General features: G+C 39.2%; 1 pseudogene; it reads left to right on the top strand.

Annotated features, from left to right (window-relative positions):
• The first annotated feature begins 15,724 nt into the window (after window positions 1-15,724).
• Window positions 15,725-16,244, top strand: LOC100604685 (annotated as a pseudogene).
• The last annotated feature ends 5,471 nt before the right edge of the window (window positions 16,245-21,715 follow it).

The raw sequence follows: 21,715 nt of genomic DNA, 5'->3' as shown, positions 1-21,715 counted from the left end.
ATGATACACGCTAGATTATGCAGTCATAGTTTTAATATTTTATTCATGACTTTGAATCATCATTATCAACATTAAGCATTAGATTGTCCTGTAATGTGTATGGTAGATTATTAAATGCAGACTATTTGCCTCCACTAATGGAAGTGTTTTTCTAAATAGCTTTCCATCTGTCTTTTCCAGTTAGTTGTTGCTTTTTGGCTGCTGCTTTTGGGAGTTCTTTGATCATTCTTGTTGCCTCTAATCTTCTGTGTACTGTATGATAGGAAAGGAATGAGAGTCACTAAGGTTAATCATGCTTTATAAGCTGATAACCTCAACTTCACACACAATACTAAATCTGTTCACTAAGGGGTGAATTAATAACTATAATGTGACGTAGATGACCACTGAAGTTGTTTTCACCAATGTTCTTCAGTCTTTTTTTTTTTTCACTTGCTTCTGGTTTTTGGTCATATGGGTGTCTGCAGTTGTTGACAGTATAGAAAACAGAAAGTTTTTTAAAAAAAGAGAGAAAAGAGAAAGATTAGGAAATGTTAGTACTCTTATAATTTTTGAAGGTATGTTAAATGTTACCAAATCTCATAAATAAAACAGGTAAACCTGAGTTAAATGATATATTTGGTACATTGTGATTCCGGTTAATTGAATTTTACAGCTTACTGAAGTGGTATTCTCAAAATCCTTCATCTTCTTAAGATCTTTCCTTAATATATTTTCCGTTTAACTTTCATAATAGATATCACATATGAAAGAAAATATTTTTCCTCATAAATTTGCATCTTTCAAGGTATCCTTCTACATGACACTAAGTGAAAACCTGGAGGGCGAGGGTTTTGAACTGTTTTGTAGTTTTGACACTGCTAGTTGGCACATGTCAGACACTATTCCTGCCCACTGCTGTCTTATTCTACTCTCCTTTGGGGCACATAGAAAGATTCTACTTTCTGCCACCTTAAGATTAGGCATGGCTATGTGCATTCTGTGATTGAGGAAATAGAAACGGAAGTGATGTATGTTGCTCTAGGTCAAAGCCTTTAATTGTCAGGCTTGAGTATTCCTTCTTTGGTAATCATAGAAGCATGTGTCAAGATGGAGACTCTCCAGCATGGGTGGATAAGGAATACACTTTTATTAAGCCACTGAAATTTTGAGATTTTTGATACCACAACATATCCCAGTCTTGGGAAGGCCATGGGTAATCCATGGGGCAGAAGTGGCAGAGCCCTGGAATTAACTCCTTTCCCCCACCCTTCCCCTTAACTGGAATAGCTCCTCTTTGTTTTGTTTTTTTTCCTTATTTTTATTTTATTTTATTTTATTTTATTTTATTTTATTTTATTTGACAAAACCCTTTTTATTGCTTAAGAAAAGATTAAAAACCACCCATGTAGGAGTTTGGCCTGAATGTTCTTTGGACCCTAGGATTTAACGGATTTTAAAACATTTGCTCCTGAAGTTTTCTTGTGATTGGCTTCTCTCATTAAAGTAGAATGCAGCCAAAATTTAATTAATTGGGGGTTTCAATATATTGTGCTTTTCCCTAATGGTATACCCAAGCTGTGCTTATCAATTGACATGTCTGATGATTATATGTGGTTTATGAAATGAGGTTCACTGGTTGATAATATATATTATAAAGCACAGCAGTGAGACATATTAAATATATAATAGACAGTGGGAGTATTTTGTTAACAGTAGCTTATCATTTCATATTATTTTATCATTTAAGACCTCAATCACTGTTCATACTGCCTTTCATTCAAGCCAAGCATTTAGTATGTTGTAGAATTTGGACTGAACAATATTATTAGAATTCATTATTGAAAAATACTTTTTGTGAGTCTTTTCTCTGTGGACTTGAGCATAAAATTCCTGAAAATAGAACCTATTCATATGTTAATGTATATTTAAAAACACATAAGCTCATTGTCAGATGCAGACAATTTTGACTACTCAAAGGAAGGGTAAAAGACACATGGATTATACCAAAAAATGGATAATTCTCAAATCATTTATAAAGTAACACAGTGGTTGATAAAAATGCTGAAGGAAGATACTCTTGGTTAATTAAAATTTTTGCTTGACAAGAGGTTTAAAGAAACAGGTGTTTTTATTTTGAAAGTTTCAAAAATGCTTCTTGATTGAACAAGTAGAGTTTCATGACCAATATTGAATCTTTGAAGATTGAAAATCTTGCTTCACCTTGGGTGTCATTAATCTGTAGAGACTGGATCTTGCTATGTTGCCCGGGCTAGTCTTGAACTTCTGGACAAAGGCAATCCTCCCACCTTGGCCTCTTAAAGAGCTGGGATTACAGGTGTGAGCCACCATGGCTGGCCTGGGTGTCATTAATCTGAACATGAATAGTCAATGTAAAAACAGAGAATGTGGAGGAAATCGGGTTGAAGTTGCACAGTTTGAGAATGTACTCTCTAATGTATTAGTTTAAAAAACTAAATTTCTCCTATGAGTGTACTTACTGCTTTTGTGCTTAAAGGAATTGCTGGGGTAGACTGTGGGACTGGCAAGTGAAACAAAACTGGTAAGTGAAGGATCATCCAGTTGGGTTTCAGTTAAATGAAATTTTATATCATCTGCCTCTGTTATACAGATGCAAACATCCCTCCTTCACTTTCCTCACTCCTAATCCTGAGTAGTGGTCAAGTTGTCCCTTATGTTGAGAGTTTGAGCTGGGCAGTGGTGGGGAGAGAAGTTAAGGGAGCAATTATTTGGAAGTAAGCAATTTATGTTTTTAAATACACATGGTCTGCTTCCTAGTTGCAGCCCTCACAGGGTTAGGCAGTCTGACTGAGCTCCTCTAGCTGCAGCGTAAGTGGTGGTTTGGGAATCTTATTGGGAAGAGACTGCTTGTCTAGTGAATTTTCAGAGTAAGCATGTTGCCAAATCTCATGTTCCAGCTTCCCCAAGAGAAACCCCAAAGAAATGATGTAGTGAAGGATTCTAAAATAAATGTTCAAATTAATGCTCATAGGCTTAAGTTGTAATTCGGACTCGCTTCCATCATTATTATGTCTCCCAAGCATTTGCTTTTGAAGAACACCTGGCAAAGAGTTACCCTGCAGTCGTGTTGCCTTATTGAACCCAGTGGAGACTGAATCTACACCCTTTCTGTCCGCTGGTTCTGTATCATCGTGACTATTGTCCAGCTTCTCGATCTTGTGTATTACTAGCACGTTTCTTTAGTGAATTAATTGGTTCTGACAGGATCCATATTTTCGATCTCTACATGTCCACATGGCATTAAATCTAACTGTGGGAAATGTTATCATCACACTACAGTTATTATATTGACAAGCACATTTCGCTGAGTAGTCAGTCATGGAAATGGAGAGATTACTCGTTTTCTGAAATACATGATGGTTATGAAGAGGGCAGTATAGGCTAATGGAAAGAGCTCTAGATGGATGAACATGATTCTTTTTATGACAGAAAACCATTAATTAAATGCCTTTTTCCATGCGTTACTGTGCTCATCTCCACACAGAGGGTCGTACTCAGAATTTATTTTTTCCTTTGTAAATTTGCAAACTACCATATAGTAATACAACACAAATATTTATAAATATCAAGAAGAATGTCGTTACATCAACACATGGTACAAAAATATAATTGCGTGGAGCTGAGGATTTATTTTGGGACTGGTGAGAAATGATGGGGCGGGAGTGGGGGGAGACAAGGTTGGAACACATTTCAGAAGAGAACCCAGAAAAGTAGTCATCAGGACTGTCCCCACTAGGCCGGGGAAGCAGCCAGGCCTTTTCTGGAGAATGCAGAAGGCTTGGCTTTTTGAAATGAATGAAATGGAGTAAGGGGTGTGTACAGAAACACGTACTTAGTACTTGTTTTATGACTTCGCTTTTGTTCTGTGTGCATTAGGTATTTATGTTGCTCTTCACTAGAAGACCCGATCTAAATTTATTGGAACAAATGAAGAAATGTATTCCAGTGACTCAGTGATTCAGGTCTTCATAGGTTGATGGGAGGTGAAGGGACCTGGAGTTAGAAGGAGGAACTCAAGCTCCCATTGAGAAGAGGTTGCTGTCTTTGGTTTGGAGCAGGCAGAAGGGGCAGAAGAGGAGAAAATGTGTTTTAAACTTGTCAATCAGCAAAGTGTCAATGCAGGAAGGGGTACCCTTCTAAACAATGGCCAGCCACATATTGTTATATAATTAATGGAAGGTCTCCCCCTCCCCCACATGGCCTATGAGAAGGCATGGAGGAAATCTGCATAGTTTTTCAGGAATAACCTCAGTGAACACAGAAGTGCCCCTACATTGAAGGGAGTCTGGAACCCGAGGATTTTGTTCTTCAGAAAAGACAGAACCAAGATTGGATTAAGTCCCACAGTCATTAAAATCAATTTATATTTATATGCTAAGCATATGAGCTATACCCTTGTTATTTTGTTTCTTTAAACTTTAAGTGTTATGCTCTCATAATTGTACATAATTAGTTTTCTATCAATATAGATTTATCATTAGATAATTAATTATACCTAAATTAGTAATTACAGAAGTGTCTTCTAGTTGATCCTGGTGCTCTGCAAATAGCTGTTTGGCCCTAGTTCTTACTAGAGGGGGTGCAAGCTGGAGACTTGACCCAGGGTTTCCTGGAGGCACATGTCCCAGAGGGGAGAAGAGGAGAAGCAGACCTTCAGGCAGACAGTGCTGCTTGAGGCTCTTGTTTCTTAGAACGGACGGAGAGAATGGAATGGTGGATACAGAGCCTCTTAGCTCAAATAAAAGAGTTAGACATAAATTTTGACCCCTACCAGGGAAGGGGGAAAGCATTTCCTCCTTAGCTTTTAAAAAGTCTAGGATTTCTTTTTAAAGTTTTTGTTTCCTGATCACCTTTCAAGCAAGTGTCATATGATGTTACGTCTGAAAAAAAGGTTGTGTCCCTAGGAAAATGGAGTTTAGAAATGTTGAAGAAAGATGATTCTTTTGGCCCATCTTTCTCAGGCATAGGGGACTTAAGATACATCTCTGAATAAAATCTCATGTCATCTTTATGGCCATCCTGTCCTTTCCTATCCTTTGTGGCTGTCTTCATCATCCTCTGGGTCATAGATGTGAGGGGTTTAATCTTATAATCACTGCAAAGAAGAAATGTAGTTGGAAATCCTCCCAGGGTAGAATCTGCACAAGGCCAGTGCCTGTTAGATGAATAAGGAGCTGAGGCTGCCACTGCCCACTTCCTATCTCCCCTATGCCAGCCTCACCCCCAGAGAGACATTGGCCATTATTTCCCCAGACTAAATTCACACTAAACTCTGGTGGGGGTTTAAGAAGGTTTCAAGTGTATATTCCACAGCAGTGTAGTGCCAGAAATCTGGGAATTGTTTTTCTTTAGCCAACACATTTCTTTGTCCAAGGAATAGGATGGAAACTCACATCTCCCTTGTGCCCTGGCTTTAGCAATTTTCTCTGTAATTGGTCCCATGTTGCCCGGCAAACTTATCTTTCAGCCCACCCTTTCTTGGTATCTTTGTGCACCCTCTACTTCCACCCTATGAAATGCTTCCTTTCTCCAAAGGATAACTGTCCTGCCCTCAGTTCCTTTTTCTGTCTTGTTAACTCTGTCTCCTTAGGCTTCGACTGAGTATAAATGGATTCATTTGATTATGCTTTTATTTTTATTATAATTTTGGGGTTTTCTTGTTCCACAGAGGGACAGGGAGAAACTCTGGGCTTGTAGTTGAGCTGAATAAGAAGTAGTGCTTTAAGTGCAGTTAACTCCTTACCAGTGATATGGCAGATCTTCATTCACCTACAGTTAAATACGTGATATGGTGAGAATTTATCTTCTTATGGACATTGCATAGTCTGGTCTATATAAGGGATGCATAGTCCCCCTGTGACTTTAAGCCTTCTCTCTAAATGATAACTCTGACTTTATTAAATTGAAGCACATTTTCCCCTCCTGACCTGGTTTTCGTTAGAAAGGCTTCCCATAGGTTTTACAGAAAATGTCCCAGCTGGAGCCATTTAGACAATGGTGCCCCATACTCCAATGGTTTTTCTCTTACACATTAGCTTCTCCTCTATTATCAGGGATGGGGATTTTTATTCCATCTCTCTATAAAGAAAAAGTCTACAAGGCGTGTCTTGGGAGTGATCAGATCTTTCTGGCATACTGATGTGTATCCTGATTGAGTGTTTAGGATACATTTTTAGAACGGTTCTTCTTTTGTTGACAAAGGGAAATTGAGACAGAAGCAATGACATAAACTGTCAAGACCAAAGGAAGAATGTTGTATGAATTTTTTGACTTGTCATTTCTTTGTGGCTGGATGTATTTGATCTGGGAGGAAATATGTATAGTTGGATACTATATTAGGGTTATAAATTATGTAATTAATTTTACAGAGTGAGATTGATACTATGAATGTACATTCATTAAAAATATTAGGAAGTAAAAGACTAAAAAAATGTGAACGTATTTTTAACTGGATCTTTAAACTAAAGGCCAGCTTTACAGCTTCCTTCCAGCTCTGTATCTCTCTCATGCATGTTTCTTTTCAAAGCTGGCATCTTGTTCAGATCAGCTCCACAGGATACAAGGAGCAAGAGCATGTACATGTGCAGGCACACACACACACACACACACACACACACACACACACCATCACCATAAAATAGTATAATAGTGAAATGTTTTTCTCTGTATCTGAACTGCTTTCTTCTCCTTGAATTTTTATTTTACACATTTCTTCTTGCTTATATAATCCAAAGGGAAACAGTCTATAGCCTATTTCCTATGAACAAATGCTGAAATGATTAAAATCTGACTGACTTCACTAACATATGCTAAGTTATTTCTGATGACAACTGCAATAGAGGCCCTATTGATGGCACTAAATTGACTTTAATTTTTGTGTGATGAATGAATCCTATACTGGGCTATGTAGTCGATTTGGTTAAATTTTATTGCTTTAGTTAAATTTTCAAAAAGGAAAACTTAAGCATGCAGGTCAGTCAAGAGGTTTGAATTGGTGTATACATTAGAGGGTAGGAATTTACTTCCCCCTGCTTCTATAAGGGGAAAGATAATCAATTACTCCTTGTGTATACTTATGAAATAAGAATGCTGGTTACCAGCCAAGGTTTTTCTTTTTCAAAAACTGCAGAGAAGGCTTGCGATGAAAGCCAAAACCTTTTGGAAAGAGGCATTGGATATGTCTCCTTCTATGAATAAGAATAAAAGATTTCCCCCTAAGCCTGCATGACTAAAGATAACATATCTCATTCCAATAATAGTTTCTCCCTTTTTTTTGGTACTGTAAAAACAACAACAACAAATAATTTGGAGGAGCTTAACTTCAAATACAATTAACACCTTGAACAAGTTGATTTGGGGAACAATGCTGAGTTCAAGGGTGGCTTCCTAGAGGAAATCTTGACCAGTTTCAGACCTGAGTGGTGAATCAGAGTCAACTAGTCCAAGACAGGTGAAGCACAGTGCCAGGAGAGAAGCCAGTCAAGGCCGAAGGTAAGGGCTTAGCAGTTAGTACAGCTCCTCTTGCACAATGTCTTCCACATATTAAGAATGCAGTAGACATTCAAATGACTGGGTCCTTTCAAAAAGTAAAACCAAGGCTGGTAGCTGTTGGGGATGGCATTTGTTTCTTTGATATAAAGAGGTGATTGCTGAAAGGATAGAAGGAGGGTAGATAGGGAATAAAAGAAACTTAAGATTTACTTCACTTACTTCACAGAATCTGGCAGAAACATAACCGAAGTGAATTCATAGCTTTGCATAAAGCTGACTCTAGAAGGAGTGATGAATAAATGAATAAGGTATTCATTTTTAAACATTATTTTGTGGCCCATTATCCACTAAACATAATTCCTATAAAAGAGTAAAATTTATCTTTGGGATCTAGATTTGGATATACTAGGGCTATCTTTATGAAACTGTTGCCAAAAAAGAAGACAGAGAAGAGGATAGAAAATGCTAAAGCTAGAAGAGGAAAGAGTTTAAGATATTTTAGGAAAGTAAAAAATGGGAAAGAAAAAAATTTAATGTCATACTGACAAACACAAACAACATACAAAAATTCTACTTATTTTAAGAGTATATACTCTCAGAAGTGAAAAAATACTGATTCTCAGATGACAAAGCTGTCTTGAATACACAATGCTGGTTATTTGGTATAATTGTTTTTAGTTAGCAGTTAAATGAATATTATAAAATGGATATTTTAAAAAATAATACTATCTATTTTCTGAAGTTTCTGTATCTAAAAGAAAAATACAGAAATAATGGATTTGGGGATATCCGTAAGGGAAGAGCAATTAAGAGAGTTTTTGTTAATACAGGACAAGGACAATAACAAAGAACAATCTCACACATTTGACGAAATATCTAGCCGTGTCTTCCTCACTCAGGAACCACAAGCCATTAAACAATTCCATTATGCTCCCAAGAGCCACTTGCATTCTAGCCAATAAAATACCTTAAGCCGAAGCAAATAGAATATCCAAGTAGCTTTTCTCACCGAATGACACAAAGACATTACTGTTTCTGAAATGAGAACAGAAAGGCTATGACATGACTTCTATTGAGTCACAAGGAAGAATTCTTGGAATCCCCACTTCCTTTGCCTTCTTTCTGCCAAGCATAGCAGGAATGACTGAATAATTGTTTGTAAGACTTAAAAATACAGTTGTAATAGCATTACCTAAATAGGGAAGAAATCATCTTTATATGCATTATCCCCAGTGAGATAATTTTCACTTAAATTTGCATCTAGTACTTCACCAGCCACCTTTTCAATATTCTTCACAAAATGCACACACATTGGTTATTTTTAATAATGAAAATATTTCTATACTCGTGAATTTTCAGTATCACCAATTTGCACAGTTGAATCATTTTTTCAATGAGTACAGGGTAAGAATGGAGAAGGAAATTAGTTGGATTTATTCCAGTTTGGGAATTTGGTAGATATTTGCTTTAGAACAGGTTGTTGGGGATATTGGCAAGAAAGTGGTTGAGTGGTAGACCATGGAGTCTAAGTTGAATATGGAGGGTTGTACACATATTTATTACCTTACTGTGGATCAGGAGTTGGACATGGCTTAGCTAAGCCTACTCTTTAGTGTCTCACAAAGTTGTAGCGAATGTGTCAGTCGGACTGCCTTTTCATCTGGAGGCATAACTGGGGAAGCAACCACTTCCAAACTCACTCAGATTGTTGGCAGAATTCATTTCCTTGCAGTTTAAGGACTGAGAGCCCCAGCTTCTTGAAGGATGTCAGCTGGAGGCCATCTTTACTTCCTAAAGTTGGTGTATAGTTCCTAGAGGCTACTTATAGCTCCTAGAAGCTACCCATAGTTCCTAGTGGCAACTCATGGTTCCTGCATATCCTTCCCACCTTGGGCTTTCCCAACATGGTGAATTAGTTCATCAAGCCAGCAAGGAGTTTCTAGAGTGTGAGTCTGCTGGCAAGATGGAGTCTTATATAACTTAAAGTAACTAAGGAAGGAGCATCTCATAATCTTTACCATATGTTATTAGTTAGAAGAAAGGCACATAGTTCCTGCCCACACTCAAGGGGAGGTGACTACACAGAGGTATGAATACCAGGAGGTAGGGATCTTGGGTGGCCATCTTAGAGGCTCTTTGCCACAATATATAAATGCTAACAGATCAACTGATGTTTTTTTTGCCCTTGTTCAGAGGCAAAAACAATTGATCCTTATGGGCTGGAGTATTGTGTTGATGGTTAATACAAGGGGATTGGTAAGATTTGATATAGGAGGAGAATAGGGAGCTCTGGAGAGGAAGTGGGGACAGGAACGCTAGTGATTTAGAAATCTGTTAGACATTGATGCTATTGGAGTGGAGTTATTCTAACTAATTTCTGTTAAAAAAAAAAAAAAAAAAAAGAAGCAGCATAAATTCGTAAGTCTTTGACCCTATCTCTGACTTGCTATTTTAGGCAGGCTCCATTTAAAACAAACAAAACCAGTGTGTGTGTGTCTGTGTGTACGCATGGGTGTGTGTGCAGTTTTCTCCTCTTTTACTGAGAGGATTAGTTAGAAAATTTGATTTGAAATAGAACATAAAATGTTTATTTTTATAATATTGATTTTAACTGCATAATAAAATACATGAATAGTAATATGGCAGGCTTTTAGAATCTAACTCTATAAACTGTGAATTTTATGGTTGAAAAGAGTAATGCATCTTTGAAAAAACACAGAAGAAAGTTTCAAATGCAGGTCCTCTGTTCATTACATTCTTTTGTCCCTAAGGACTGACATACTCTCAGATCTATTTACAAGCTATAATATTTGCCCAAAAGAGTGGTTGTCTCTAAGAAAAGTAGGCCACTTAGGCCGGGTGCGGTGGCTCATGTCTGTAATCCCAGCACTTTGGCAGGCCAAGGCGGGCGGATCATGAGGTCAGGAGATCAAGACCATCCTGGCTAACATGGTGAAACCCCGTCTCTACTAAAAATACAAAAAATTAGCCGGGCGTGGTGGTGGACGCCTGTAGTCCCAGCTACTCAGGAAGCTGAGGCAGGAGAATGGCGTAAACCCAGGAGGTGGAGCTTGCAGTGAGCTGAGATCACGCCACTGCACTCCAGCCTGGGCAACAGAGTGAGACTCCATCTCAAAAAAAAAAAAAAAAAGAAAAGAAAAGTAGGCCACTTAATTGCTTAATTGTTAGCCATCCCTTCTTTTTCATACTGTATTAACTCTCAACCTGGCATGGGTCTGTATGGCAGAATCTGAAAAACTGCTTTAATTCATATTAATATTTTTATTTAATATTTAAGTGAATTTGGTAATATTTTTCAAATTTAATTCTTCTGCTGGTTCCCTATTTCCAGAACATGATTTCCCCCACCTTGGGTGCAATTCTTGCTCCTTCTGGAATGAAAGAAGACACTGAATTATGGTTACAAGTGAAAACTCTGGTCGGATCTACTGACTGAATGACTGACTCATGGGTTTGAGTCTTGACATCACTTACTATTAGCTAGATGACACTGAGCAAGCTACTTAAACTCTCTGGGTCTCAGGTTCCTCACCTGTGAAAAAGGTTGTTGTGAATATACAATGTGATTTAAGCATTGATAAATTTGGTATATAAAAAACGCTCAATGATAGCTATTATAATCCTATCTTTGGGGTTAATTATTCTCTACCCTTTACTTGCCATCAGCTAATTTTCTGATCTTTCCCCTATATGAAGTAAAAATATTGGCACTTGGCTTATGTCTCTTGTTCATGTCTTGGAAGTATCTTTTATTATTTGTGTCCTATTTATAGCCAATTTAGTGGCATAGTCTCAATTTTTTACTCTTTCCAACTCTAGCAACCTCAAACATCGCCAAAGTTCAGGCACTGACACTGCGACCATCTAGTAAACCTTGTTGGCACAAGAAATTTATATCCATCAAAAGTTCTTAAGTGTCAGTATTCCATTTGCAGATTACAACCTCAACTTCTTCCAGCTTTCTCATGTCCTCACTCCTAGTGAAACCATGATTTGACCTTAATCTTTGAATTCTTCTTTATCTTCACTTATTGATTTTTTTTCCAGTACTTAATCTGGATTCCATGCAGCAGCCCAATAACTCTTTTACTAACATTCATCCTGTTACCTGCATTTTGCGTGTGTGGATTTGAGATCAATGCCACAATTTACCTTCTCTGCTCCTTTAGCGGTGCTGCTCCATACTGCTGAAGAAAATCTTACTGCCATGTGAACAGATATCTGGACACACACTTGGTCTCCAGCCTCAATAGGACCTTCATGCTTCATCATTTCCCTCTTCCATGTTTCTCCTCAGGCAATACAAATCATTACTAAATGTTTCAAGTCATATATCTGCCCATATCTCCTAATTCTCTGCAGAGTATGTCTTTTGCTACTTTCACAAGAAAAGCAAGGTAATTAGTTGTCAAATAACTTGAACTCTCCACTCACCACTTACAGAATTGCCCCATTTGTATCTATTTTTTCTTCTTTCTTTCAGTGTCAGAGGATAGACGATGTGACCCTCTCTCCATGTGTAGTCAGTACTCCCATCCCCTCCCACCCCAAGTGTAAGCTTGTGCACGCAGTGAACCCCTGCATGCATGCACTGACTTGCTTTTAATTCTATCCCTTCCTTCTCCCCCAGAATGTTGCTGTATTATTGCCCTATTTCAAACTCTATTATTTCTACTTTTTCCCATCTCATAATCCATCCTAAAAAATAGAATCTTCCAGGCATTTAAAAGCAGTGCAATGTAGTTAGAGTGACAGGCTGCAGTGGAAAGCAAAAGGTCCAAGTCAGAGAAGCAATGTGAAGCTCAAGGGAAGAGGGTGAGGTGAATGGAATATAGGAGAACATGAGTTCTGAGGACAAAAGCCTGCAAGATAGGACAGATATGGGCCATAGCTGGGCTGACAGACCACCTCAAAAACTCATGCACGTGCAGACCATAAGAAGCTTATAGTTGCTACTGGCAACATGAGAAGTCACATCTTTCCTCCATCAGTGTTCCAAGAATAGTGAAAAAAGCCACAGTATAACCAGGCTTTAGAGCTGTTTCTCCTGAGCACTGTTTGGCTCATGTAAGCCCAGTCTCTAAGTTCAACCACGTGAGTGAAAACCGCTCAAATATGTTTTATGCACAAAGTCATCCAAAGAATGATATCTAGGTGGCAATTAGTTGCAGAATATAAAATCTTAACTCAACATTAGATAGCTACATAAGCTCTGTATTCTATATAGACACATGTAATAGTACAGTAGTATATGGAGTCTAAATTGTGAATGGAGTAGGGGGAGGCAAAATTATAGAGCGACTTGCTCATACACTTCAATATTCTGAACCTAATAATTTAACAAGTGTTTTCAAGAGCTTCAGGAATCATTTGTTATTTTCATACAAGCTTTCTTTAATCCCTAAGATCCTTATCCCAGTGATAATTTGAAAGTGGAGTGCAAAGGAATAACAACAAGTAGATTGAGATTAAAGCTGTAAAAAGGCCAGCTTATAAGAGGCCCTTTTTCTGTGGTTGTAGGTGTGTTACGAAGTGAAGCAGTGGTTCCTTAAGTGTGGTCCCTGGATGAGAAGTATCAGCATCACCTGGGCAAATTTTGGAACTGCAATTTGTTGTGTCTTACACCAGACCTATCAAATGAGGTTCTCTGGGAGTGCAGTCCTGTAAATCTGTATTTCAGCAAGTCCTCCAGGAGACTGATGCATCTCAAGTTTGAGAACCACTGGCTTTAGAGGATTGGAGCAGCACTGTACATGGATAAATTTGCAGCTACTTAAATGATTTATCAAAGGAATGCTAGAAAACGGTATTTGGTTTTATGAATAGGTACTTGGAAGAGAAATTTATCTAATCCTGGTAAAATTTATAATATATTAATGGGGCTGAAATATTATTCCAAATGATAGAATTGTGATATTTTAAAAGAAAATGGATCTTTATAGCCTGAAATGATAGATTAAATTTAACAAGCTGAGATTTGATAGGGAATAGAGGCAAATTCCCATATTTAGCTACAAAACCCCAAATGAATGTGTATCAGATGGGAGAAAAATGTCCTGAAACCTTTAGCTGACTACACATTCAATATGAATCAATGATATGATGTGGCTACAACAAATTATCATAGTATATTATTCACTCATTTATTTGTTCATGTATTCACTAATTATTTATTGAGTGCATACCTTAAACCAGGTGCTGTCCTGGTCACTAAGAACACAAGGATGAGTAAAGCAGACATGGTCTTCTCATTTAAAGGAACTTACATTCTCATGATTAGTAAAATAAAAACCAGCAAAAACAAATCCATAAAATACTTTTTAGTTACTGTTAAGTGTTAATAAGAACAGCAAGAGTGATGAAGACCGTACTGTTCTTTGTTGTATCTGTCACCCAACCCCATGCCTATAGAATTGTGCTCAGCTGAGGTGAGTCACACGTCTGGAGAATTAGACAGATGAGAGAAAGTTTAGTGCAATGGGTTTCAAACTTGAGCATGCATGAGGAACACATGGAGGGCTTTTTAAAAGCCAAATTGCTGAATCCTAAGCCCGAGTTTCTCATTCAATTGGTTTGACTTGGGACCCCAAAACTTACATTTCTAACAAGTTCCCAAGGGTAATGATGCTGTTGCTGGTTTGGGAGCCACTGGTTTAGACCAGGATAAGGCTAGGGAGGACCAGGACCTGGGGATGCTTTTCTCATAGAAGAGGAAACTTCAATAAGACATGATAGTTGTTTTGAAGTATTTGTAGGAATGATATATATAAAAATAGATTAAGTTTATTCTATGTAGTCTGAGAAGTAGGATGTAGGTTATTTGGAAGAAGCAGGGAGATACAGTGTAGAAACATAAATAACTTTTCATCTTAGAGCCGATTTAAAATGAGGTAGATACCTCAGAAGGAATGAATTCTACCAGAGGCAATGAAGTGTAGCAGTGATGATGACTCACTGGTGACGCTATGTGGACAGAAGAGGCAGAGGAAGCCCATTTACAGAGTCTAGGGCAGTAGAGGGGGAGTGGAGGCAGAGAGGAATAACTGCCCAAATTGCCAGTAACTTTTCGCTTTTTGGTTCTAGTCTTTCTTGAAGCTCAGCCATTTTTGTCTTTGAGTCCTGTGGAGTCATTTCTATAACCCTGAGAAAAATTCTCTATTTCTGTGTAAGCTAATTTCTTGCTCTCATTTTCTAACAAGGAATCTAGTAATGAGAATATCTGTGGGAACTGGAAACATGGAGTTCATTGGTCATATTTGCCAGTGTAATTTCAGGGCTGCTTTTGGAGTAGACATTAAATTATGGTGAAGAGTGAATGAGAGGTGAAGAAGTAAAGGAATCAAGAGTGGTCTAGAAAGTGTGGCTCAAAGCAAGAGGGAATTTTGGAGTCCAAACACTTTTTTTTTCAAAGATAGGAATGACTAGAGCACCTGTATACTTTGAGGGAAAACAGACAATTGAATGGGAGAGAGAGAGCAGAAAATAATCCGAGTAAGTTGAGGTAGAAATAAAACAGAATGAGATTATAACCCGAAGTTAGTTTTGAACTAGAGGAGGAACATCTCATCTTCTGAGGAGACAAAGCAAGAAAGGAAGCTTGGTCTTAAAGGGAGGTAGTGGTGAGACAGGGGGCAAGAAGTTGAAATTCACATGAACTGTGAAGTGAGATAATTTCCTGAAGGAGGGCTGGGATTGCGGAGAGTAGGAAGCCTAAGGAGACAATGAAGTTTGAAGCATCACTTCAGGAAGTGGAAAAGGGATTTGACCAAAGACAGAAAAGGGGGTTGTGGAGCAGGAAGGGGAGCCCAGATAAGACCCTTGACTTAGAGTGATAGCAATTGGAAAATTGTGTGATATTTGCCAGTGTGATCAGAAGCTCAGGGAAAGTCTAGATGTGGAGACAAATTCCAGGGAGTGTGAAGGGAAGCTAGTGATGCAAGGAAGTTAAGAGAACTGTTTTTTAAAAAAGTTATTTGATGGAGGCCAGGCATGGTGGCCCATGCCTGTAATCCCAACGCTTTGGGAGGCTAAGGTGGGTGGATCACTTGAGGCCAGGAGTTCGAGACCAGCCTGGCCAACATGGCAAAACCCCAACTCTACTAAAAATATATACATTAGCCAGGCATGGTGGTGCTTGTCTGTAGTACCAGCTACTTGGAAGGCTGAAGGTCCATGGGGAATATCTTTTACCAACCTCTTTAAGGGCATTTTTGGCAAAAAAGAAACGCTTGTCCTCATGGTGGGTCTGGATGCTGCAGGCAAGATGATGATTCTGTATGAGCTGAAGCTGGTTGAGATTGTGACCACTGTTCCCATCACAGGCTTCAATGCAGACACATGGAGTCTAGGAACATCAGCTTCACTGTGTGGGACATGGCAGGCCAGCACAAGATCTGGCCTCTGTGGTGCCACTACTTCCAGAACACATAAGGCCTGATCTTTATGGAGGACGGTAGTGACAGAGAGCACATGAATAAGGCCCACGAGGAGCTCATGAGGATATTGGCTGAGGATGAGCTCTGGAATGCGGTCCCCCTGGTGTTCCCAACAAGTAGGCCCTCCTCAACGCCATGAGCACCACTGAGATCACAGACAAGCTGGGGCTGCATTCCCTGCTCCACAGGAACTGGTACATTCAGGCCACCTGTGGCACCTGTGGTGACCAGCTCCATGAAGGACTGGACTGGCTGTCCAGTCAGCTCCAGAACTAGAAGTGAATGTGACACCCTTCTCCATCTCCCTCCTCCTCTTAAAACCTCTGCTTTACTCCCATGTGGCAAAAAGCTCTGTGCTGTGAGTGCCAGAAACTGCCTTTGTGGTTGGGCTTATTGTGTGCATCGCACTGTGCTGTAGATGTGGCGGAAGCAGCCTGTGGCCAGGCTTTTCATTAAATGTAAATAGGTTTTGTTTCCAACAAGACGGTTTCTGGTAGTCACGTGCAATACTACTCAGCTTTTTTTTTTTTTTTAATTGTAAAAAAATAAAATCAACTCACTGGTCAGTGCTGAGAGGGATTGTAGGCCCGTGGGCACCTGGCCTCCAGGAGTCACTGTGTTGGGATTACTGGATGCACCCCTGGCTTTAGAGCTGTGTTGAAATCCATTCTTGTGGTTGGTTTTAAGCCTGAACTCAGCCATTTTTAAAATGGTTAAAAATCCAAGTTGAGAACACTTGAACGCACAGAAGGGAGACCCTGCCAAGTGTGGATTTGCAGTTATGGGCTGGATGCTAGTCACCAGCTTGGCTGTTCCCCTCAGGAATGTGAGATGGTGGCCTGTCAGACCACATCGCTTCTGCATGATTGCAATAGAGATCCCTGTGACTCACCTGTTCTTGGGTCACTTTGCATCCCATAGCCTTGTGCTTGTCCCCGTGCTTCCATGGTTCCTAAGGGCTGAGCTAGGAACCCATTGCCAGCCCACTCTCCCCTAGGCTGCTCAGCTGCCCATCCACCTGCCCACAGCCAGCTCAGGGGACACAGGCCCCACCTGTCCCTCGGTAAGCATGTGGCCAGAGTGGGCTCATTGCCTCCAGCGCTGACGTTGGTGGGATGACTTTGGCATCACCAGCAGGAGTGTGTGTGAGCCAGGCAGGCCGTGCTTCTAAACCTACAGACCCTTGGAAGCACCCTATCTCCATGTATGACATAGCTTTCTCTCCCTTAGCTTGCAGGAGTCCAATTTGCTATCAAAAAAAGATGACCTCTACTTTTTCTTTTGTATTTTGATGAACACTGCAGAAGCTGGAGCTGTTAAATTATCTCGGGTAAAACCTCAGAACTGGTCTGTTTGATGTCAGGGAATCTTACTTGTTTCAATACACAATTAATAAAAGAAAATAAAAATAATTGCTCTTCAAAATAGATTTCTCCTCTGTCATAGCAGATACACCGAAGCTGCAATTATGACATAGTTACCCTTTGCAAAATTGCGTATAAACTTACTTTCTCCTCATTAAAATGAATGGGAGTCTTCCTGGCTGACTATGCTGTCAGTGTAGTTTCTGAACAGCTGCTAGAAGTGGACTGGACATCTTGGACCCACTCAGGACACCAGATGCCCTGCATTAGGGGACTCCTTAGGACTGTTTAAAGCACAGAATTGAGAGGAATTTTTAACTCAACAGCAGAGGAAGTTTCAGTGTGGTCAAAGAGGCCACTAAAAATACTTTGTATGTACTAGTTTCCTGTGGCTTCTGTGACAAATTACTACAAATGCAGGAGCTTAAAACAACACAGGATTTATTTTCTTAAAGTTTTGGAGGCCAAAAGTTGAAAACCAAGGTATTTTCAGGATGATGCTCCTTCTGCAGGCTTCAGGGCAGAATCTGTTTCCTTCCCTATTTCAGCTTCTAGAGGTCACCTGCATTGTTTGAGTATGGCCCCTTTCCTTTTCTATTCCTTACCTCCCATCTTTTGCTTCTGTCATCATACCTCCTTCTACTGAGTCTGATCTTTCTGCCTAGCTCTAATAAGGACCCTTGTGATTCCATTAGTGATACCTGGATAATCTAGGATCATCTGTTTTCTTTCTTTTTTTTTTAATTTTAGGTCTAGGGGTACATGTGCAGGTTTGTTATATAGGTAAACTCGTGTCATGGGAGTTTGTTCTGTAAATGATTTCATCACCCAGGTACTAGACCTAGTGCCCAACAGTTATTTTTTTCTGTTTCTCTCCCTTCTCCCAAACTCTACCCTCCAGTAGGCCCCTATGTCTGTTGTTCCCTTCTTCTCTTGGTGTCCATTTGATCTCATTATTTAGCTCCCACTTATAAGTCACAACATGTGGCATTTGGTTTTCTGTTTCTGCATTAGTTTGCTAAGGATTATGGCCTCCAGCTCCATCCATGTTCCCGCAAAGGATGTGATCTTGATCTTTTTATGGCTGCATAGTATTCCATGGTATATATGTACCACATTTTCTTTAATATGTCATTAACGGGCATCTAGATTGATTCTATGTGTCTGCTATTGTGAATAGTGCTGCAGTGAACATATGTGTGCATGTGTCTTTATGGCAGAAAAATTTATATTCCTTTGGATATACACCCAGTAATGGGATTGCTGGGCTGAATGGTAGTTCTGTTTTTAGCTCTTTGAGGAATCACCACACTGCTTTCCACAATGGCTGAACTAATTTACACTCTCACCAACAGTGTATAAGTGTTCCCTTTTCTTCACAACCTCGCCAGCATCTGTTATGTTTTGACTTTTTCATAGCCATTCTGACTGGTGTGAGGTGGTATCTCATTGTGGTTTTGCTTTGCCTGTCTCTAATTATGAGCCATACTGAGCTTTTTTCCCCCATATGTTTGTTGACCCTATTTATGTCTTCTTTTAAAAACTGTCTGTTCATGTCCTTTGCTCACTTTTTAATGGGTTGTTGTTTTCTTGTAAATTTATTTAAATCCCTTATAGATGCTGGATATTAGATTTTTGCCACATGCGTAATTTGCAGATACTTTCTCCCAATCTGTAAGTTGTCTGTTTACTCTGTTAATCATTTCTTTTGCTATGCAGAAGCTCTTAAATTTAATTAGATCCCATTTGTCAATTTTTGCTATTGTCGTGATTGGGTTTGGGATCTTCCTCATGAAATCCTTGCCAGTTCCTATGGTATTGCCTAGGTTGTCTTCCAGGGTTTTAATAGTTTTGGGTTTTACATTTAAGTCTTTAATCCATCTGGAGCTGATTTTTGTATATGGTGTAAGGAAGGGGTCCAGTTTCATCTTCTGAATATGGCTAGTCAATTATCCCAGCAACATTTATTGACTAGGCAGTTCTTTTTTTTTTTTTTCTCAGAGTTTTTTTTTTTTTTTTTTTTTTTTAATTATACTTTAGGTTTTAGGGTACATGTGCACAATGTGCAGGTTTGTTACATATGTATCCATGTGCCATGTTGATTTCCTGCACCCATTAACTCGTCATTTAGCATTAGGTATATCTCCTAATGCTGTCCCTCCCCGCTCCCCCAACCCCATAACAGTCCCCAGAGTGTGATGTTCACCTTCCTGTGTCCATGAGTTCTCATTGTTCAATTCCCACCTATGAGTGAGAACATGCGGTGTTTGGTTTTTTGTCCTTGCGATAGTTTACTGAGAATGATGTTTTCCAGTTTCATCCATGTCCCTACAAAGGACACGAACTCATCATTTTTTATGGCTGCATAGTATTCCATGGTGTATATGTGCCACATTTTCTTAATCCAGTCTATTGTTGTTGGACATTTGGGTTGGTTCCAAGTCTTTGCTATTGTGAATAGTGCCACAATAAACATACGTGTGCATGTGTCTTTATAGCAGCATGATTTATAGTCCTTTGGGTATATACCCAGTAATGGGATGGCTGGGTCAAATGGTATTCCTAGTTCTAGATCCCTGAGGAATCGCCACACTGACTTCCACAATGGTTGAACTAGTTTACAGTCCCACCAACAGTGTAAAAGTGTTCCTATTTCTCCACATCCTCTCCAGCACCTGTTTTCCTGATTTTTTAATGATGGCCATTCTAACTGGTGTGAGATGGTATCTCACTGTGGTTTTGATTTGCATTTCTCTGATGGCCAGTGATGATGAGCATTTCTTCATGTGTTTTTTGGCTGCATAAATGTCTTCTTTTGAGAAGTGTCTGTTCATGTCCTTTGCCCACTTTTTGATGGGGTTGTTTGTTTTTTTCTTGTAAATTTGTTTGAGTTCATTGTAGATTCTGGATATTAGCCCTTTGTCAGATGAGTAGGTTGCAAAAATTTTCTCCCATTCTGTAGGTTGCCTGTTCACTCTGATGGTAGTTTCTTTTGCTGTGCAGAAGCTCTTTAGTTTAATTAGATCCCATTTGTCAATTTTGGCTTTTGTTGCCATTGCTTTTGGTGTTTTAGACATGAAGTCCTTGCCCAGGCCTATGTCCTGAATGGTATTGCCTAGGTTTTCTTGTAGGATTTTAATGGTTTTAGGTCTAACATTTAAGTCTTTAATCCATCTTGAATTAATTTTTGTATAAGGTTTAAGGAAGGGATCCAGTTTCAGCTTTCTACATATGGCTAGCCAGTTTTCCCAGCACCATTTATTAAATAGGGAATCCTTTCCCCATTTCTTGTTTTTGTCAGGTTTGTCAAAGATCAGATAGTTGTAGCTATGCGGCATCATTTCTGAGGGCTCTGTTCTGTTCCATTGATCTATGTCTCTGTTGTGGTACCAGTACCATGCTGTTTTGGTTACTGTAGCCTTGTAGTATAGTTTAAAGTCAGGTAGCGTGATGCCTCCAGCTTTGTTCTTTTGGCTTAGGATTGACTTGGCGATGCGGGCTCTTTTTTGGTTCCATATGAACTTTAAAGTAGTTTTTTCCAATTCTGTGAAGAAAGTCATTGGTAGCTTGATGGGGATGGCATTGAATCTATAAATTACCTTGGGCAGTATGGCCATTTTCACGATATTGATTCTTCCAACCCATGAGCATGGAATGTTCTTCCATTTGTTTGTATCCTTTTTATTTCATTGAGCAGTGGTTTGTAGTTCTCCTTGAAGAGGTCCTTCACATCCCTTGTAAGTTGGATTCCTAGGTATTTTATTCTCTTTGAAGCAATGGTGAATGGGAGTTCACTCATGATTTGGCTCTCTGTTTGTCTGTGATTGGTGTACAAGAATGCTTGTGATTTTTGTACATTGATTTTGTATCCTGAGACTTTGCTGAAGTTGCTAATCAGCTTAAGGAGATTTTGGGCTGAGACAATGGGGTTTTCTAGATATACAATCATGTCATCTGCAAACAGGGACAATTTGACTTCCTCTTTTCCTAATTGAATACCCTTTATTTCCTTCTCCTGCCTGATTGCTCTGGCCAGAACTTCCAGCACTATGTTGAATAGGAGCAGTGAGAGAGGGCATCCCTGTCTTTTGCCAGTTTTCAGAGGGAATGCTTCCAGTTTTTGCCCATTCAGTATGATATTGGCTGTGGGTTTGTCATAGATAGCTCTTATTATTTTGAGATACGTCCCATCAATACCTAATTTATTGAGAGTTTTTAGCATGAAGGGTTGTTGAATTTTGTCAAAGGCCTTTTCTGCATCTATTGAGATAATCATGTGATTTTTGTCTTTGGTTCTGTTTATATGCTGGATTACATTTATTGATTTGCATATGTTGAACCAGCCTTGCATCCCAGGGATGAAGCCCACTTGATTATGGTGGA

The sequence above is a fragment of the Nomascus leucogenys genome, chromosome 11, assembly GCF_006542625.1.
Source record: "Nomascus leucogenys isolate Asia chromosome 11, Asia_NLE_v1, whole genome shotgun sequence".
In the NCBI taxonomy this organism is placed as follows: domain Eukaryota; kingdom Metazoa; phylum Chordata; class Mammalia; order Primates; family Hylobatidae; genus Nomascus; species Nomascus leucogenys.
This window is presented reverse-complemented; position numbering and strand designations above follow the sequence as displayed.